The 20,055-nt window shown below is 38.9% G+C and overlaps 1 non-coding gene across 1 annotated transcript; it reads right to left on the bottom strand.

The window, feature by feature from the left end:
* Positions 1–5,384: 5,384 nt before the first annotated feature.
* LOC119059442 (small nucleolar RNA SNORA15) lies at positions 5,385–5,522 on the bottom strand. Its single transcript, XR_005084408.2, has one exon. It is a non-coding gene; the product is annotated as a small nucleolar RNA SNORA15 (small nucleolar RNA).
* Between the last annotated feature and the right edge of the window lie 14,533 nt (positions 5,523–20,055).

Below are 20,055 nucleotides of genomic sequence, written 5' to 3' on the forward strand. Positions count from 1 at the left end.
TGCATTTATTTAGTTGGTTAATTTGTTAGTTATGTAAGTGTGGCAAAATTATTGCCCATCACATTCTGAAAAGGGAAAATAAAGATCATGTTTCATTATGTTAAAAGTGAATGTATTATATAATTTTGTATTTTAGCTCTGTCACTAATTAGCTGTGTAACTTTGGGAAAATGATCTCATTTTTTTAAGTCTTAGGTGCATCATAAATTTTCAAAATAGGTAAAATAATATCATCTACCATGTCGGGATGTTATGAACATAAATTCAGATAATATATATAAAATGCTTACCAAGCACAGCTATCATGTATTAATAGTATAGACCTTTTTAGGACCAAAGAACCTTACTGTTCATGTAAACCAATTTGTAATGATCTTATATCATTCAAATTTTGACAATAAAGTATTTTTTCTTTCTGTGTATTTTTTCAAAAAGTAATTAATATTTCCAAAAAATTAGCAATATTTATAGAAGAAATGGGCAAAAATAGTGTCTCAATTTAAAAATATTTTCAACCAAAATAATATAGAATAGAAAGTTATGCATCCGAGTTTTTGAACTTTAAAAAAGTGTAGATAAAATAAAAACAAGTTATGGGATACTGCATATTATAATTAAGACTGAACTAAGTTGTATATACTCATATATTATATACACATGTCAGCAAAGGAGTATTATTTTTTCCAAGACGAATTTATAACCTATATGTCAGTAAAGTCTATTTTCGGCTGATAGATGGAATGCCATGTATAATGATGAGGGATATGCTGAAAGCAAGAGCAGTAAATGGCAATCTTATGACTTACTGTATGTGTCGCTGGGAAGAGTAATTATTTCTCACAAGTCGAGGTGAAGTCAGGGACTATTATCATCCATATTTAAGTGGTTTTGCTCTTTTCTTCCACATCCACCAACTTGATTAAATAATGATTGGGCTCGCAAGTTCATTCCCAGTCAAGTTTGTAAATGCCTCTGTTGTTCAGCTTTAGAGAAGGGCACAGATAAGGAAAGGCTCCACTAAGTCAGCCCCAGACAGGGTTGGGGTGCAGCAGGGGGGACACAGCAATCACGAGAAGACACCAGATATGGAACTAGGGAATGGGACTAGACTCCTAAGGCCTGAGTGACAGCTACCAGTGTGCCTTTAACACTGTGTTTTATAGCCTTAAGCAAATCCTAGCCAGTTGGGAGGAGGGGAGAATAAGGAGGTGCTGAAGGAGCCACCCCTTAAGGAAGAATGCTTTGAAACCCTCTCTGGCCAAAGAAAATTCAGGGCTTGATGGAAGTTCCAAGCATAGTAGTTTAACAGGATAATCAAGGGAGACAATTTTCTGCTGGTGGGTTGATCAGGTCTTCAATGAGAGCCAGGTAAAAAGTATTAGAGTGACATTTCTGTTCCAGCATTTCAATGAAGACAATCCAGGGGGTTAGATTTCCAACATCTGTGCTCTCAACTCATATTTTAATTGGTTCTGCTAGTGGACAGGAAATAAAAGAAAACTTTTCACCAGTAGCTTCAAAAAGTCTTAGTTTGGCGTAACATTGAAGAACTTCAGAAAGGTGGGCAATACCATGATTTATATGAAATACATATTTGGTCATTCAGGGGACCAAATACATTTCTCATATATATTTGATCTTCATCCACAGTTCCTGGCTCTCATTTCCTAAACCCCTGGAATTTCCTAAGGACAAGAACAATGGAAACATCTTTTATTACAATACTTGGTCCCCTACCGTCAGTTTTTGAAAATGCTTTAGAGCCATAAAGGTGAAATAGGTATATGTTAATCAAGTGACTTTTGGATGGTGACTAAAGATAGTGTCTAGTTGTCCAGACAACTACCCACGAATAGAGGGTTGAAGCTTTTAGTCCTACCCGCTGATTCATGGGAAGGGGTAGGGGCTGGAGGTTGAAACATTCACTAATGGCTAAAGAGTTTATCATGCCTATGTAACAAATCCTCCATAAAAATGGGAGGAGGTTCGGAGAGCTTCTAGTTTGGTGAATATGTGGCCGTTTGGGGATGGTGGCATTCCTGGAGAGGCCGCGGGAGGTCTGAGCTTTTTCCCCACGCCTTACCTCATGCGTCTCTTCTATCTGGCTGTTCCTGAATTAGAGACTTCAATAACAAACCCATACTTTTGTAAGTAAAATGTTTCCTTGAGTTCTGTGAACCACTCTTGCAAGTTAACTTAACCCAAGGGAGGGGTTGTAGAAATCTGTGACTTACAACCAATGAGTCAGAAATACAGGTAACAACCTGGACTTGTGATTGGCATCTGCAAGGGTGGTGCGTAGTCTTGTGGGACTGAGCCTTTCACCTGTGGGATCTGATGCTGTCTCTGGGTAGACAGTGACAGAACTGAGTTACATCGTAAGATGCCCAGTGGGTGTTGGAAATTGCTTAGTAATATGTGGGAACCCATGTGTACATGTTGGAATAGGTGTTCTGAACCCCTTTAAGATGGTTTTCTAAATATCTTCTTACAACTTTTTAAATTTACCACTGTAAGTCACATTTACCAAACTTCTACTATATTCAGAGTTAGGCATTAGGGTTCACAATGTTTAGTGTCAGATACATGTTCAGAAATGTAACCTAAATTACCTTGGTTTCTAAATCAATCTCAGGTAGAAATGGGGGAAAGAGCAAATGTAGGATGGATATCAGCATTTTTTTCACTTATCTGAGAACCTGCTCCATGTCAAGTGATAAGGTAGTTCTTATTTTTTAATATTTATTTCATCTAATCATTGTAAAAGCACTGTATATTGGGCATGTGCCCCATTTCCAGATGAAGAAACTGAAACTCAGAAGTGAAATAACTTGCCCATGGTCCCGTAGCCTAGTAAATTGCAGTGAAGGAATTTGTAGCCAGATCTTTCTTCCTTTTGTTTTTTTAAAGTCATTTCTGGTGACAACTCTTTTTTTAAAAGATTTTATTTATTTATTTTTAGAGAGAGGGGAAGGGAAGAAGAAAGAGGGAGAGAAACATCAATACGTGGATGCCTCTCCCATGCCTCCTACTGGAGACCTGGCCCATAACCCAGGCATGTGCCCTGACTGGGAGTTGAACCAGTGACTCTTTGGTTCGCAGACCAGTGCTCAATCCACTGAGCCATACCAGCCAGGGCCAGAGCTTTCTAATTTCCATAATTGAACTCATTCCTCCTCAACTGTTACCTATCATAGGACAGGAGAAAACCCTGCTGCTATCATTTAGCAAACTAATATATTTTTAATCTTTTCCCACTTTATCTACTTTTATTTTTATTGTGGTTAATAAGTTAAAGATCTTTCTCCTAACATTAAAATACTGTTAGTTGCTGTGTTTATAACCCATGCCAATTCCCATGACATGCTAGATATTATTAGAAGGTGAATTCATTAGTTAAGCTTGGAATTAGCTTTGTAGAAAACACTTGCTCACCAAGATTCACAGTGCCTCACCAGCTTTGTCCTCTCTTTGGTAGACTAGGGTAGCATGAGGGATCCTTCCAATGGACCTGTTCAGTGTCTGGACTGTGGTGGTGGTCACACGAATACATACACACACAGAGATGAGCACATGGTGAACCCTGAATCAGGTTGGCACGTGACATTGATGTTAGTTTCCTGGTTGTGACATTGTACTGTGATTATCCAAGATGTTGCCATTGTGGGAAATGGGGAAGTGTACACAGGATATCTCTGTACTATTTCTTACGATGGCATGTGACTCCTCTACTATTAATAAAAAAGGTTTTAAAAATTATATAGTCTTTGGCATCGTGTAGAATTCAATCTAGTAAATTATAAAAATAAACACACAAAGAATTGTATAATAACTACTATAATGTAGCAGGAGGAAAAGCATATGGTACCATAAATGCATGCAAATATTGGAATCTTGCCTGTACTCAAGGGTGAAGAAAGACCTTCCTGAAGATGTAACACTTAAAGTGAAGTTAGGAATAAGTAGGAATTGGCCAAACAAGAAAGGAGGAGAAAGATAAAAGATTTTTCACCTTTGAAAAAGTGGTCACACAAAGTACAGTGATCATAAGGAAGCTTGACAGAAGGTAATGCTGAAGAAATAATTTGGGGACAGGTCACACTGTACCTTGTGGATTATAGTAACTTTCTTTTTTTTTAAAGATTTTATTTATTTACCTTTAAAGGGGAAGGGAAGGAGAGAGGGAGAGAAATATGAATGTATGGTTGCCTCTCGTGTGTCCCCTGCTGGGAACTGGCCTACAACCCAGGCATGTGCCCTGACTGGGAATCGAACCGCAATCCTTTGATTCGCAGGCCTGCGCTCAGTCAATTGAGCTACACCAGCCAGTGCTATAGTAACTTTCTTATGAGAAGCCACTAAAAATGCTTTAATCAAGGAAGTAATATCAAATTAATATTATTTAAACCATTACTTTGACTTTTAGTAAGAGACTAGCTTGGTTGAAAAGAATACTTAAAAATATGCAGAAATCGAAGCTGGCATAGGAGTTTAGGCTAGTGACTGGGTTCTTGGATTTGGGTGGGGATAGTGATGATGAGAATAAGTGAACAGGTTCAAGAAATACTAAACAGATTTGGTAATAATTTGAATGTAAGATGTTGATATTATAGATTATAGTCAGATTTTGGCATGAGCAGTGGAGTGGATGGAGCAGCCATAATCCCAGGTGGGGAGAATTAAAGGAGTATATATTTAAAGTGGGGTAGGGAGTGGTACTACGGTTCAGTTTGAAATTTAACATACAATGCCGATGAGACTTTGAAGTGGAACTTTCAAGTAATCAAGTAGAAATTTCCAACTGAAACACAGAAAAATAAGAGGTATGAGTCCAGGATAAAAGTTCTTGGTCTTTATCCACAAGAAATATATTCTAACCTCCCTAGTGGATATCTGAAAACACAGATAGTGCCAAACCCCATATGTGCTGTGTTTTTTTTCTGTACATACATACCTATGATATTTTAATTTATAAATTAGGCATAGTAAGAGCTTAACAGCAATCATGATAAAATTGAACAATTATAACACTGTACTGTAATAACAGTTATGTAAATGGCTTTGGGGGTATCATTAAGTAAAATAAGGGTTGTCTGAACATGAGCACTGAGATACCATAACAGTAGATCTGATAACTGTATCACTACAAAGCGACTAATGTGCGGGAAGCATATAGAACGTGGATACGCTGAACAAAGGGATGATTCACGTCTTAGACGGGACAGAGCAGCATGGCACAAGATTTCATAACACTACTCAGAATCACACATAATTTAAAACTTATGAATTGCTTATTTCTGGAATTTTCCACTTAATATTTTTGGACCATGGTTAACCCAGTTAACTGAAACCATGGATAAGAAAGGACCGATGATTTTTTTAAAATTTATGCCCACTTTTAGTAATGATATGCTATGAAAAAACTTGGCATACCATCATAGCCATTTTAGAGGGGAGACTTTACTTTTGCATAGAGTCTTGGAAGCTACTAATGATAAAGAGAACACAGTATTCGGGCATACCTTAGATGATAATTAAAGACGGCCCTTAAGGTCATTAAGGGAGAGTGAGAAGAAGAAAAGAAGGGATCCAGAGAAAATTCCTGACAACTTAAACATTTAAAGGCAAAGAAGGTTTATAAGAAGCAGTTAGACAAGGAGTGAAAGTCCAAGAGTGAAGTGGGGAAGCCAATGGAAGACACTATCAAGAAGGAAATAACAAATGCTGTTAAATATTCTGAGAAGTCAAGTCAGATGAGGCAATGGGAAATGGAGATGACTGTTGGATTAAGCAATATGAAAATCATAACTGGGATGGAGAAGGGGAGGGAGAATACAAATGGAGGTAGATTGGCAACTTTGGAGGAAAATAAAGGAGTTGTAGCCTGGTGCTATAGATTTTCTCTCCAAAAGTACAGACACTGAGAAAGGAGATTTAAGGAAGGTGTAGATTTGTTGTTACAGGAGAGGATAGTGAGTAGAACATTAACTTAACTACAGATGGTCTCCAGCTTATGATGGTTCAACTTAAAAGTTTTTGTTTTTAGGGTGGTGTGAAAATTGTACACATTAAGTAGAAACTACACTTTCTAGATTTTGAATTTTGATCTTTTCCTGGTTAGTGACATGTGGTGCCACACACTGTCATGATACTGGGCAGTTCCCAGTCACCAGTACTCTGTGGTGAGCTGTGTTGCCAGTGTTTTTCAGGTAGTGTTTTTGGTAAGTTACATGAGATAGTCAACACTTTATCATAAAACAGGCTCTGTGTTAGATGGTTTTGTCCATCTGTGGCTAATGTAAGTGCTCTGAGCACATTTAAGGCAGACTCTGCTAGGCTAGGCTAAGCTATGATGGTCAATAGGTTACATATATTAAATACAGTTTAGACTTAAGATATTTTCAACTTACAATAGTTTCATCATGACCTAACTCCATTGTTAGCTGAACATCTGAACTAAAGTAGGATTTTTTTTAAGTTTAAATAATTGGAAACTGTCCAAATTTTCTCTTGATAAGGAGTGTCAATATTGCAAAGATGTTCATCCTTTTCATACCTGTCATTCATTTGATGTGGTAATCAAAATTATTATTGAAATTACAATTGTATTTTCACTCATAGAGGGTTGAAATGTGTCAGGCACTGGGTTAAGTGCTCACGAAGTCCTAATCAAAATCACAAGTTCCAGGGCACTTGCAAAATGCCTGTAAAGTTTATCTGAAAAATAAACATGGGGGAATAGCAAAGAAAATTCTGGGAAAGAAAACGGCAATTGTGGATTAACCAACTATAATTGTGGTTTACAACAATAGAGAGCTCAGTGGAAAGAACTCAGAAATGATCACAAGTTTATGACAGGGTGACTTCAATGAAGTTGGGTTTTCGAAACAGTGGGGAAAAAACAGGTTTGCAGTGAGAGGTTTGGGGACACCTAGGTAGCCATTTGGAAAATAATGAAGCCACTCCTCTGCACAATTCCTTTTCCCCAAATCAAATGGATCAAAGATGCAAATATAAAGACATTAAACTATAACAGAATGAAACAAAACTAAATGTGTTATAATATTGTATTAAAAAGACCTTTTAAATATAGCTATTATTCATCATTGACTTGGTGAAAACAAACACATATTCACACATAAAATCAATGCCAAAAAATGAATGTTAGACTGGGGAAATAGTATCAATTTTTAGGATGAACGATTGAGATCTAACAGATCAATTTAAAATATAGGAACCCACTTTTACTAAGAAGGGCAAGTGGCGTAGAAAGACATCTCAGTGTAAAAAAAAAACCACAAGATAAATAAACATGCAAAAAGATACCAAAGTTTTGTAACAAATTTTAAAAAGGCAAAATTAAAACAACAAGTGATGTTATTTCTACTAACCTAATACAATTAACATATTTTTGAACACTTAGTATGTGCCAAGTGTTTTTACTTATGAGTATATTTTACATATTTCTCATGAGCATACTTTACATAATAAACTACACATTTTAAATAATATGATCAGCCATTTGAATGGAAACAGATGACACTAAGGAGCTTGATAATGTTTGAAAAGTTTGTTTTTATTTTAAGTCAACCTTGCTCTCAGCAATCTTGCTTATATGCTTAACTTGATTAACACATTATGTTTCATAGCATGCATCATTTTCAAAAGCAATAGTTTTTTAAGTGTTCATAAAACTAATTATTTCCCTCCATTTAATTATATATTTTTTAACATTTTAAAAAATTAATTGTTCAAGTATAATTTTCTGCCTTTTCCCCCCACCCTGGCCCCATTTAATTATATTTTATTGAATTGACAATATTTCTTCCTTTTATCCTCACCCAAGGACATTTTTTCATTGCTTTTTGGGAGAGAGGAAGGTGGGGGAGAGAGACACAGAGGGAGATGAGAGGGAGATAAACATCCATTGGTTGCCTTACATGCCCCAGCTAGGAACCCTCAACCTCCTGGTGCACTGAACGACACTCCAGCCAACTGAGCCACACCAGCCAGAGCTGAACTGACAATATATCTGAGAGCGCAAACCTCACTCTGGAATGTTGGAGGCAAACCAAATCAGAGTCATAGCCTGATGACTCTTCTCTTTTATCAGATGGAGGTGAGAAGAGCAGTTGATGAAGCCAGTCTTTCATTTCCTCGTTTCTTCATTGTTTTATTATACAAACATTTATTGAATGCCTGCTCTGTACAAGGCACAGAACTAGGCAGTGGGGGTATTATAATGGATGAGAGAAAGAATCTGTGCCTTCATATTTTATTATCTACTTGGGGCCACAGGAAAGTAAACCAGCAATGGTAACACTTTGTTGTAAGAATATGTTTTGGTTTTTTATTTTAACTTTTTAATTACTGTTTATATCCAATATTATTTTGTGTTAGTTTCAGGTGTACAGCATAGTGGTTAGATAATCATATAAGTAACAAAGTGAGAACTTGTATTCTGTAACTGAAATCTCCCCCTCGCCTTCATTCTTTCACTCTGTGGGCAGTACAGTGCTGCCCGGGGTTACATGCTTCTGTGACTGCACTAGATACTCTTTTAAAAGCATTTGAGGGAAATTACTTAAAGTCTCTTCTTAAATAATATTTGACACCCAAATGCAGCTAAGTCATGGGCTTACTCAAAATTTGTAAGACTACAATTTTTGGCAACATGAGAGAGGTTTTCCAAGTTTGAATGAGTCATTATAAATGAGTAAATCACAGCCATAACAAATGTTTTATAATGAACTAGATAATGATGTATCTTAAGCATTGTAAACCTTAGAATAACCCCAATATGTGTCCATTTGTCATTGTCAACAAATACTGGAAAGAACTGAAAGAAATAGTCAATTGAAATTCCAGATAGTCTATGCTTTTAAAAACCCACTAAGCTAATAGATACTTTCATACGAAAAAAAAAAAAAAAAACTCATAGTATATATACTAAAGAATTAAAATAGTTTCACAAGATAATTTATTGAGTTTCTAAATTATATCAAATTGACCATGTGGAATTGCCATTTTTTCTGTTGTTTTCTTTTTTTAATTTATTTTTTATTGATTATGCTGTTACAGTTGTTCTATTCCCCTCCTTCATTCCCCTCCACCCTCCACCCCCATCCCCACCATTACCCCCCCTTTAGTTTATGACCATGTGTCTCAAGTTCTTTAGATTCTATATTTCCCATACTATTCTTGCCCCCCATCTATTTTCTATCTACTGTCTAGTCTACTTATTTTCTGTACCTTTTCTCCCTTCTCCTCCTCCCACTCCCCTGTTGCTAACCCTCTTTGAGATCTTCATTTCTATGTTTCCACTCCTGATCTAGCTGTCCTGTTAGTTTGCTTTTGTTTTAGGTGTGGTTGTTAATAACTGTGAGTTCGTTGTCCTTTCACTGTTCATGTTTTTTTTTAACTTCTTTTTCTTAGATAAGTCCCTTTAACATTTCATATAATAAGGGCTTGGTGATGATGAACTCCTTGAATTTGATCTTATCTGAGAAGCACTTTATCTGTCCTTCCATTCTAAATGAAAGTTTTGCTGGATAGAGCAATCTTGGTTGTAGGTCTTTGGATTTCATGACTTGTAATACCTCTTTCCATCCCCTTCTTGCCTGTAAGGTCTCTTTTGAGAAATCCACTGACAGTCTGATGGGGACTCCTTTGTAGGTGACTGTCCCCTTAGCTCTTGCTGCTTCTAGGATTCTCTCCTTCATTTTAATCTTGGCTAATGTAATTATGATGTGCCTTGGTGTGTTCCTTCTTGGGTCCAACTTCTTTGGGACTCTCTGAGCTTCCTGGATTTCCTGGAAGTCTATTTCCTTTGCCAGATTGGGGAAATTCTCCTTTATTATTTGTTCAAATAAGTTTTCCACTGGTGGCTGTTCCTTTCCCCCTTCTGGTACCCCTATAATTTGGATGTTGGAGCATTTAAAGATGTCCTGGAGGTTCCTAAGACTCTCCTCATTTTTTTGAATTCTTGCTTCTTCACTCTTTTCTGTTTGGCCACTATTTTCTTTCTTCTGGTTCACTCCATTGATTTGAGTCCCAGTTTCCTTTTCATCTCTATTGGTTTCCTGTGTAATTCCATTCATTTCAATTAGTTTCACCTTCATATGTTTGTCTAATTTGTGGCTATAATCAACCAGTTCTGTGAGGATCCTGATCACCAGTGTTTTAAACTGTGCGTCTGAGAGTTTTGCTATTTCTTCATCGCTTAGATTTATAGGCTCTGGGGCTTTGAGATCTTCTTGAGCCATTTTGGTCTGTTCGTGCCCGTTAAGTGTGAGGAGCAGAGCCTTGGACTCCCAGGTCGCTGGGTTGTGACACTGTATGTGGAGGCGGGGTCAGAGTGGGGAAATGGTGCCCCCCTCAGCTGTTTCTCACAGCTGGGTGAAGAGCAGAGCCTTAAGTCGTTCACCAGGGCGGGGCCACTCAGGTCGCTGGGTTATGACGCTGTATGTGGAGGCGGGGTCAGAGTGGGGAAATGGCGGCGCCCTCTGCCGCGGCTTGCCGCTGGGGCTGCTGGCTCTCATCCAATTGCCCACTCCCTCGCTTGTCTATCCACACAACAATGCGCAACCACAGTCAACCCGCAGCCCTGCTCCCTCACTGATTCCCCGAGATTGCTTGCTGAGTTGCCCACCAGGTCCAAAGCTGTGCCTGGATTCCACGCACTTGAGTTTGACCGAGTTTTTCTGTGCTACCCTGCTCTGCCAGCTGCTGCTTTCACCCCTCTTACAGGTCAGTCTGAAGAATTTGTTGTTATCAGACTTCCGAAAAGTTAAATTTTCTGTGTTCTGGCTATGTTTTCTGTTGCTATTATTTAATTGTCTCTAAACTTGGTTGTGTGAGGAAGCACGGCGTCTCCACCTATGCCTCCATCTTGGCGGAAGTGCCAATTTCTTCTTTTAACCTATGAAATTGGAGATTTCATGTGGTTTGCACAAATAGCATGGCATCACTTCAATTCCTAAAGGAAATCTGTGGGAATGAGTCATTTATAGAGCTCCCACTGTGTGCCACTCTGTGCTAAGTCCTGTCTGACATCAATCCAAGGTCTTTACCTGGGTCCCACAGCCTCCCCCCAAGAGTTCAAGGCTAGAATTGAGGAGGATCTTCAAACTTGGATTAAAAAATTTACATATTTATTTTCACCAGCCTTTAACTTGAACTTTGCATTTCTTTCAAATGCTAGGACACAAACAGCAAACCTTGGTGACATTATCAGCGTCTTTGTCTTTGTCACCAATAGAAATCACGGAGATTTTCACATTGTAGTTGGGACAGCTATCACAAAATAACATTTATACTTATCACAAACTTGAAAATTTCTTTTGAGATCATAACTACTTTTAGATCTTACTATTTAATGCATTTATTACTAATCACAAGTTTGCTTTAAAAATATTTGGATAACTATAATATGATTATTTTTCTTTGTGGTACTATATATTTTATTTTATGTATTTAAAGTATATTATTCTGAGAAGAGTCTCCAATGAGCCAGACTGTCAACAGATCCAAGGCATGAAAAGTTAAGAAACCCCAATATTCTTTGATCCTTGTAGTCACCCTACAGAGTAGGTAGTATTATCACCCAGAATGCATAGAGAAAAATGGCTGAGTCATTTGATGAAAGTACACAATTAACAGCATAACCAATTTTCATAAGCAGTCTGGCTCCAAAGTCCATACTCTTAACGAGTACCTCCTCCTTTTCTGGAAATTTTCAGTTGACCAGTGGAGATTATGATGGTCAAGATACTGATGATTACCAGATAATATTTGTGTAAACCCCAAAATATTTTCTTCATGCTACAGTAAGGATTATACAACCACCCACTTCAAAAGTGTTGTCCATGGTAATCACCAGTTTACAACATGAACGAGAAGACATTAAATAGTAAAGAGAGTGAGCCCGGGGCGATAGGCAGGCTGTGAGGGGGTGAAGGCCACAGGAACCTAGAGGAGGGACTGTCAGAGATGGATAGCTTGACACACAGAGGCACGACACGGTTGAAGCTAGTGAAATTTGCTTCTTCGTGAGTTGGTGACCTCTGCCTTCTCTTTCTCCTGTTTTTATTGTTCTTTCTTCTGTCTCCATTTAGTTTCTAAGTTAGATTTCTAGTCCATTTCTCCATATACCAGCCAATTTTCAACTTGAAATAGAGGGAAACATGACAGGTTATAGCAGATAAAATTCGGGTGCATAGCTGTATTCATCTATTTGAGCTTTCTTTGTGATTATTTTTTTAATTGAGGTATAATTGACATATAACATTAGTCTCAGGTATGCAACTTAATGGTTTGATATTTGTGAACTGTACTGTGCAATGATCATAATAATTCTAGCTGACATCTCTCCTCATACATTGGTTACAAAAATGTTTTGGTGTGATGACAACTTCTAAGATTCACTTTTTAGCAGCTTCTGAATATGTAATACAGTGCGTATTCTTAAACTTTATCACCATGCCGTACATTACATGCTCGTGACATTTAGTTCACAGCTGGAAGTTTGTACTGTTTGACCCCCTTTATCCATTTAATGCCTACCCCCTTCATTGTGCTTCTGGCAACCACCAATCTATTCCTTGTATGTATGAATTCCATTTTTTTCTTTCGGGAATTTTACATATGAGTAAGAACATACAGTATTTGTCTTCCTCTGGCTTATTTCATTTAGCATAATGCGCTCAAGGTCCATCCCTATTATTACAAGGTTTCCTTCCAAGTCTGAATAATATTCCAATTGGTACACACACACACATCTATATGTGTATGTGTATATATGTATGTAAGTGTATATGTATATGACACATTTCAAAAAAATCTCATCTATTGATGGAAACTTAGGTAACTCCCACTGAAGTGGGGTGCACATATCTTTCAGAGTTACTGGTTTTGTTTTCTCTGGATAACTACCCAGAAGTGGAATTGCTGGATGTATCGTAGTTCTATTTTTCATTTTTGAGGAGCCTTTGTATTGTTTTCCTTAATGGCTGTGTCAATTTAAATTCCCACTAGGAGTGCACAAGGGTTCATTCTTCTTCATATCTTCACCGACACTTTCAATTTCTTGTCTTTTTGATGATACCCATTCTAACAGGTGTGAGGTAGTATCTCATTGTGGTTTGATTTGCATTTCCCCAATTAGTAATATTGAGCACCTTTGCATGAACCTATTGGTCATTTGATGTCTTCTTTGAAAAAATGTTTATTCAGCTCCTTTGATCATTTTTCAATTGGATTGCTTGTTTTTACCTGTGATAGAAAGAGACCATAGATTCAAAGTGAGGGACAGGTTTCCCACCTAAGAGGGAAAGCTGCGGGAATTCCTCACATACCATTTCTTTTCATACTTAACACATTCAGTCATTATTTATTACATTGTAAGCCCGGTCCTGGGAATTTCCAAGGTCTTTGTCTTACCAGGATAAGCAGATATGGACAAGTACCACCCTCCCACACGCTGCTCCTTTTATTCGTGTAACAATGGGTGTAGACCTGACAGCCATCCCGACTTCCTCAGAGAGCAGTGAGGATCTCCAGGGAACCTCGCCACAACAGAGACATCCTGGTGGGAAGTGGCCCACTGGGCCGCAGGTCGTTGAGCTCCCTCTGCAGCCGTTCACTGCTCCCAGGCTCCAACAGTGCGGTGGTTTACAGTCCACGGCTCTGCATTCAGATAATGAACTTAAATTCCGACCTCCACATTCCTACAGAGGCAGCCTTGGACAAGTTAGTTAACCTGTTACTTAGTTTCCCCCTCTGCAAATGAGGTTGGTCATATTCCTTTCTAAGGATGCTACTGGGATTACAAGATGTGTTTGCAGAGTAGTTGGCGTATAGCTTTATAAACATTAGCCATTTTTCTATGACTAATACTAATACCACCACTCTCTCTGGGCATCTACTTTCCCTCTTCGATGACACAAATTCTACCTTCAGTGAGGAAAGGGAAAGTTTAGGGGGATTCAGTGGATATTTCTCCTGTCAAGTATAGGTTTGTTGTGGTAGGGGAAATTATGAAGCAAATTTACCCATGTATTTGGTTACACAGAAAAGAATATTCTAGAAGAGTTGGCTCTTTCAGCAATGGAAACATGTGCTTCCAAAAAGAGTTGCCTTCTAAGGTGGTATAAAACTTGCTTCCAAGGCCTTGTAAGTTTGCACAGTTATGCTAATGAATAATGAACCCATTTTAAAGCTAGGGATATTTGAGCTTTATTCTCATATTGTTCTTCAGGCTTATGCTCTCAGATCAGTGTATAGTTGAAACTATGTAACAACTATGAACTTCTGATAATTAAAGACCCTGTGATGAACTCAAAATGGAGAGACTGGAAAACCAGCTTTTATCAAGCACTTAACACAATGTGTCAAGTGTCATGGGCAGTTTTTATACATTATCTCACTGATCACCATGGCAGCTCCATAAAATATAAATTGTGGTTCCTCTTGAGTAAATGAAAAAAAAAAGGAATTTCACAAAATTGAGTAATTTTTGAAAAGTAAACACAGCCAGGAAAGGGCAGTGTCATGACTTGAATGCTGGCCAGTGTGACTGCAGGGCCCCATTGGGTCTCATACACCAGTCACCCTGGTTACCTGCTGTGGCGAAGGCAGCGGTGGCGGCAGGATATTGGCCCCACGAGTGCAAACCGCCTCCCCTGCTTCAGATCACAAAGTGGCTCATAATCACTATCACTGAATTTCAAACACCCACTTGAAATCAAATCATTTAAGCTTATGGATAACACCATAATCTTTGCTAAAACTGCCCAGAATCCATGGCCACATGGATTAACACAATTCTATGTCAAAGGTTAACAAAAAATTAGAAAGTGAATGATTTATCTTAAAAGAACATGCTGACTCTTAGATTTCTCTGGATAAGAATAAAGTGGTTCCAGTAGGCTCAGACTTATCATTTGTCAAAGTCCACAGGAGGAAAGGTGTTATCTTTTTCTGCTGAACTCCAGGTTCACCAGACAGGGCATATTGCAGAAAAAGGAAGTCAAGAGGTTATCTTCCACAAACATTAAGAGACTCTAAATAGTCAGGGAATGATGCTTTGGGTGAAATTCTCAAAGATCATTGGGATAATGGTTTTCAAAGTAAACTTTTTCCTCCTCATGGATCACACCATAAACGACTGCCCAGATTGTAGTTAGCATGAGTTTTAACCATTTCGAAGCCACGCGTCTATGCTCACCTCTTCTGAAAAATGGATTTTCCATATTATGTATTCCCTGCTGACTTTAAAAATAGAAGTCAGCTGAGCTGTGAAAAATGCCTTGGGCTCAAAAGGGAATTCCATAAAGGCAATTTCCACAGATGGAAATGCATGGCCTGCAGCATTTATCTTCATTGCTATACGAAGTATCATCTGATCTAAAGCTGAACCCAAACATATTTTGCTCCTAAGAAAGCAGGTTCTACAATGGTGTTTATTCATTTTTCATCCAATCAATAGCCTGCTGTTCTCTGGCAAAGCCAGAGTGGGTCGTCTTTTGGGGGGGGGGGGCAGGGATGTGACACCAGGGAGGCCAGCTCTCCCGACAGCTATATAGCCTCAAAGAAAGTCAGAGAATGTGAGCGTGAGCAGATAAAGTAAATCGCCATTTTAATTAAACAAGAACTGAGTAGCCAAAATAGAACTCTTCCCAGCATAGATAACCAAAGAATGACCAACTCGCTTACTTCTCTGGGTCAGTTTGCCTTCTGCACAATGCAGGACTTGGACACGGGCTGGTGCTGATCGCCAGGGTGACACACTGACCTCAGAATAATCTCATCCTAGAGCAGCTTGGAGACCTCACAAGTAGGTATAATGGGGAGAAGTTGTTAAAGATTTGAAAGAAATTAGAATCTTAAATCCATCTCCTTAGAGGTCTTCTCTTAGGGGGCTATTTATCCTTTGCCCACCTTTCCCAACTGGGATTAAAAAGTGCATGAGAATCATTTTCTAAATAAAAAGCTGAGGAGAAAGGCCAGGTTAACAAGTGAGTGTCATGGAGCAGACCTTCCTGGCACTTACGCAAGTCAATGTCATTTATCATTTCACTCAAATAATATTCATCTGTGCCTTTTGTCTACTGGACTCTGTGCATACAAATACGGTTTATCAAGTCATAGTTTAAAATAAATGGGAATGTACCCAATTTTGTCAAGTGAAAGGCAAAAATAGCTGGATTTCTATGATTATATAATTCTGTCTTTCCAGTTTAAACATTTTTTTTTTGACAGAGTGCAGATTAGAGAATGCAAACAAAATGCACATTCCTCAAGGGAACTTTGAAACCAGAGATCATTATCTCTAACTCAGTCCTATGATGACCTACCCATTAAACAGCCATTATTTCAAAGTCTTCACCCAGTTTTGAAATCCTGAAGGGCTGCATTTGTCCTTGGCCCAGGAATACCCTTCACATTAATATGAGGGGGATGTGTTCTTATAGGCAAATGGCAGTGTATAACCCCAATTCTGCAAGGAAAAACATGATCACATTATCATTACCTAGGCCCTGGCTTATCATAAGCTAACTTATCTTATCTATGATGTACCTTGACAAGATTTCTATATAGTCTGACTGTATAGTGCCTCGTCTAAAACTCTGAGATAAAGGCTTTCATTCACATAGGCCTTAAAAAAAAAAAGCCTTATTCAATAGCCAGTTAATTCAAATGGAACATTATTAGAAAGTGGCCGAGCAGAGACCAGAAATGTCTGTGAAGTCACAGTGTGGGCAAAGAGAACCAGTCTCAGGAAATATCTACCCTCAAATATATCAGAAAGCTGGATCTACAATTCTCTTCCTTACGGCCCCGGGGGCTTCACTTGCACCAATGTTCCCTAAATTCTCCATTTAACAGCATCCTATCAAATGACTGAAATTGAAGCTGGGGAGGAAAGGAGTAGTAAGTGGTGCATGAGAGACAATACTTTGGAAAGATTATTCTTAGTCATAATAGTAAAACCAATAAAAGAGAGCTACAGAGCCCTGCAAATATAATGTCACCTGCTTCAGGGATATCTACATTGGAAAGTACAGCTTACAATACGTGTTGAGGTCTGTTTCTAAAAGGTGGAAGGAAGGCAGAGCAGGGAGGAGACAGGGACAGAGGGACAGACTTCTTAGGCAAGAGCTGCTTTGTTGGCAGCTTCCAGGAAGGAGGGGTCAGTGCTGTCAGGTTTCCCAGCATGCAGCAGGGGCACCCTGGCCTCCAGTTTGTAGAGTGATAATGGCAATGCCCAGTAACTATAGGACCTTCCAGAGTTAGTTCATACAAGCTTTCATGACATTGTTTGAATGTCCAATATAAGACAAAATATGAATTAGGAACCATTTGTTTCTATTTTGTTGATGGAAATCCTGAGACAGGAAGAGTTAATAACATGATTAGCACAGGACAGAGCTGTGTGTTAAACCCATCTCTATTGATTCCACATCTATGCTCTTTCCACTGGACCAAAGCTACAGCAACCTATTTTGTGATCTGGTCCAGAGTGTAGCTTTGCCAGGTAAAAAAGTCAAGTGGAACCACGAGCCTAGCATCAAAGACAAGTAAAGGGTAGGAAGTAGGTATTAGATGAGATTTCCAGTCTTTTGATGGTATTAACGTGATACCTTTATGTAGCACCTTAGAGAGGAACTACTGGAGGACAAGCTACTCACAGCCCCAGCACCACATGTCCATGACCCAATTCCAAACAAAAACAGTGGAGGATTAGAGAGTGAGCTAGCATGAATCAAAATAGGGAGCTGTGTGTGTGTGTGTGTGCATGTGTGTGTGAGACTGATGAGAAATGGTAGGGGAAAGTGTAACTTAACTGTCTTCTGCTTTCTAGTTTCTTTAGGTATTGAAAGAGCAGAGAGAGAGAGAGAGAAACTCAGGAATGGATGATTCTTATATTCAAATTATACCTCATGACTGAAAACACTGGTCTGTGCGGGCAGATGTCTGAGTTTGACTAAACCTTTGTCTTCTCTCATTCCACAAGTTTTCTCATAAATTGACTAAAAGCAGAGTGATGAATCCTTACTGACCACATGCAGATTCCTTTCTTATTTCAGTGCATTCATCTCTTTTGTGTTGGGGAAAACGCCCAGAGAGACTGGCTGCGGCTGTGCACAGCAGCACCCAGTCCGGGAAAGGGCAGTGGTTGTGGCGCTACAGCACGCGTCAGCTGACCTGTGAAATTCCCTGATGGCACTCTTGGTGCATGTTGTAAACCCTTGGACTTGGACTTGGGGCCACAATACCACTCCGTGTACCCAAAATTCTTTTCAGCCAAGTCAGTGGCATTAGTGGTAAAGTGAATTTGCTTCTCAGGAAAGCTTGAAGTAAATGCCAGTAAAATCAAATGCATATTAAAGAACCACATAACAAAAATAAGTAATCTTCGTACCAGTCCCTTTGCTAACTTTTATCAAAACTGCCCCCTGCAGGGCTCCCCATAAGTGATGTTTCTAGTCACAGGCATTAGCTTGCATTGTCCTTTATTGTGATAGTTAGAAGAAGGGTCTGCATATGCTGCCTCCATTTTCTTATTTTTCATTTCTGCTTCACACCAGCACACTCCTATTTTTCACCTTTCCTTCCTCCCCCACCCCCAATGAAATAGCATCTCATAGATCACGAGGAATTTCCTCTGGCTGGTATAACATCCTTTTCTTAGTTCACATCATAGGCTTTCTTCTTCCCTTGGCATATCAGACTCTACAAGGTAAAACTCTTCTCTAATCTTCTCAGTGTGCTTTTCTGATGCTTCTTCATTCTCAAAACTTGTAATGAGGTATTACCTTCAGGTTCATGAACCTTTGAGAATCTGATGGTGTCACAATCCCTTTCTCAGATGTGTGCACATATTTCAACATACACACAAAGAAATGGATTGCAGTGAGATACCATCGCACCCAATGGATAACAATAACAACAACAATGACAATATCAAGTGCTGGCAGGGGTGTAGCAACAGAACTCTCATCCGCTACAGATAGGGGTGCAAAATGGTACAGCTGCTCTGGAAAACAGGAAGGCAGTTTCCTGTAAAGTTAAATACGCCCCTGCCATACTCCCCAACGATCCTACTCCTAAGTATTTACCCAAGAAAAATGAAAACTTATGTCTCCACAAAAATCTGTATGCAAATGTTTATAGTGGCTTCATTCATAGCCAACAAAAACTGGAAACAACTCAAGTGTGCACCAACTGGTAGATGCATCAAACTGTGTTATAGCCACACAATGGAATACTGCTCATCAATAAAAAAGAATGAGCTATCAATTCTCATAACAACTTAGAGGAATCTCAGTTATGTTTAGTAAAGGAGCCACACTCAAAATACAGGGTTAGAAAACTGACTAGTTGATGCCCATCGGCTGGGGTGTGGGAGACTGACGACTAAGGGGCATACAGGAATTTTAGGAGAGGAACGAAAGTGCTCTAGACCTTGATTCTGGTGGTAGTTATGCAACTGTATGTATTTGTCAAAACTCACAGAGTTGTTCACTCTAAAAAGGGTAAATTCACTACATGAATTTATACTTCAATAAGCCTGACTAAAAAGCTTTTTTGGCTCTGCATTTCAGGAGTGTTGTAGTTTAGGCAAATTTTCTACCACAAACACTTTCCTTCTTTTTCCTTCCTTTCATCTCACTCTGTACTTTCTAGCCTCTTGTCTTTTCTTGTGGCTTCAGGCACCTTTTCCACACTGGCAACTCCAAATTTTCTGTCTCCTGAGTTCCAATTCAAAATGTTTTCTGATGATTCAAAGTTGCCATGTTCTAAAGTGATGCTCTTCTGGAGAGTTTCTTTTTTTTAAGATTTTATTTATTTATCTTTAGAGGGGAAGGGAAGGAGAGAGAGAGAAATATCGATGTATGGTTGCCACTTGTGCGTCCCTTACTAGGAACTGGCCTGCAACCCAGGCACGTGCCTTGCCTGGGAATTGAACTGTGATCCTTTGGTTCACAGGCCTGTGCTCAATCCACTGAGCCACACCAGCCAGGGCTGGAGAGTTTCTTTTAAGAATTGCAC

Source organism: Artibeus jamaicensis, unplaced genomic scaffold (assembly GCF_021234435.1).
Source record: "Artibeus jamaicensis isolate MK-2021 breed Jamaican fruit bat unplaced genomic scaffold, CSHL_Jam_final contig_387, whole genome shotgun sequence".
In the NCBI taxonomy this organism is placed as follows: domain Eukaryota; kingdom Metazoa; phylum Chordata; class Mammalia; order Chiroptera; family Phyllostomidae; genus Artibeus; species Artibeus jamaicensis.